The sequence below is a fragment of the Vicia villosa genome, linkage group LG3, assembly GCF_029867415.1.
Source record: "Vicia villosa cultivar HV-30 ecotype Madison, WI linkage group LG3, Vvil1.0, whole genome shotgun sequence".
Taxonomy (NCBI): domain Eukaryota; kingdom Viridiplantae; phylum Streptophyta; class Magnoliopsida; order Fabales; family Fabaceae; genus Vicia; species Vicia villosa.
The window spans coordinates 172,323,787-172,326,031 of record NC_081182.1 but is presented as its reverse complement, the minus strand read 5'-3'; positions in this window follow the sequence as shown (position 1 = coordinate 172,326,031).

The window sequence follows — 2,245 nt, the reverse complement described above, 5'->3', positions numbered from 1 at the left end:
TGCAATGATGCATAAATGATGCAAATATGTATGAATGATGAATGTCATGAATGTCGCATGCATGCTGACGAAACTGACAGACAATGAAGTATATACTGGAGAAGGACCGACGTCGCAATACAACCAGATACTTGGCAAATGTTCTTCAACACGGTGCAGCTAACACGGGTGATGAATGGTGTTGCATGCTTTCAACTTCTTTGGGGAAGATAAGCATCTTTTTCTCACTGAGATGGAAAAATCTTCTTTACTGGAGATGGAAAATCTTCGACACTGGGGATAGAAGACCTTCTTCACTGGGGATAGAAGAGCTTTTCCTATCATAATCCTTGATTCGTCCTATGGAGATAGCTGTTGATGTTCCTTCTGTTGTTCACAACTCAAAGGAAAGTTTCGCTTTTATTTTGAAAAAGTGAAGTAAATTCATTTAAAACTTTTTTTCCTTTTCTTTCAAAAACGAATAACACAATTAAAGCGTCATTTTGCAAGCTAAAAGAAATTAGAGATTGCAAACAAGTGGGCACAAGGCTCAAATTTATTTAATAGGATGGTAATCAGCTAAAGGCGTGATTCCATGGAGTATTTACAAAAGTTGGAAATGGTAATTATGCGGAAAAGGCTACATTGAAAGCAATAACCACTATTTCCCCCAGCAACTTTGAGTTCCAACTGTGCCTGTCGCTTCAGATTGGCGATGATTTGATTGAAGATCCTTTGATGAAAGACTCCTCAGGTGACGAAGTACGGACTGATGCAGTTACTTTGTCATAATTCCTTAATTTTTGCCTAGATTGCCCTTTCAGGTTTTCAATCTACCAGGATGAATTTTTTCTGTTTTTGTCTCTAATTTTTGCCTGGACCGCCCTTTCGGGTTTTCAGTCCACCGAGACGCTCATTTTTGCCTAAGTCGCCCTTTGCGGGTTTTCGACTTACCGAGCTGTTCTTTTGTATTTTTTTAGACAAAGTATTTCTTGACTGCATCAGCATTCACAGGATGTGGGAGTTCATCACCATCCATGGTTGTAAGAATCATGGCGCCGCCAGAAAATGTTCTTTTGACAACATACGGGCCTTCGTAATTAGGAGACCATTTGCCTCTAGAATCTGGTTGAAAAGACAAGATCTTTTTAAGCACGAGGTCGCCTTCTTGAAATTCACGAGGTCGAACCTTTTTGTTGAAGGCTTGTTTCATCCTTGCTTGGTATAACTGTCCATGGCATAGAGCAGTCATACGTTTTTCTTCGATTAAGTTCAACTGATCGTATCTGCTTTGACACCATTCAGCCTCTGATAACTTAGTTTCCATGAGGACTCTCATTGATGGGATTTCAACTTCTACGGGGAGCACAGCTTCCATGCCGTATACTAGAGAAAAGGGAGTTGCCCCTGTTGAAGTACGCACTGAAGTACGATACCCATGTAAAGCAAATGGCAGCATTTCATGCCAGTCTTTGTAAGTGACGACCATTTTCTGGACAATCTTCTTAATGTTCTTGTTGGCAGCTTCGACGGCGCCGTTCATTTTTGGTCTGTAAGGAGAAGAGTTATGATGCTCAATCTTGAATTCCTCACATAATTCTTTCATCATCTTGTTGTTCAAGTTTGAACCATTGTCAGTAATGATCTTGCTGGGAACACCATATCGGCAAATGATGTTATTCTTGATAAACCTCACAACCACTTGTCTTGTAACATTGGCGTAAGATGCTGCTTCGACCCACTTGGTGAAGTAATCAATTGCTACTAAGATGAAACGATGACCGTTTGAAGCTTTTGGTTCGATCATCCCAATCATGTCGATACCCCACATGGAGAAAGGCCATGGAGATGAGAGAATGTTGAGTAGAGTCGGTGGCACATGGATCTTATCTGCGTAGATCTGGCACTTGTGACATCTCTTCACGTGTTTACAACAATCAGATTCCATTGTCAACCAATAGTATCCTGCTCTTAAGATCTTTTTGGACATTGCATGCCCATTTGAATGAGTTCCAAAGGACCCTTCATGCACTTCATGCATTAACATGTCTGCTTCGTGTCTGTCCACGCATCTGAGCAAAACCATGTCGAAGTTTCTTTTGTATAGCACATCTCCGTTCAGGAAGAAACTGCCAGAAAGTCTCCTTAGAGTTTTCTTATCTTTGTTTGATGCCCTAAGTGGGTACTCTTGAGTCTGAAGGAAACGTTTGATGTCGTGGAACCACGGTTTATCATCGACGACTGCTTCAGTTGCAAACACATAGGC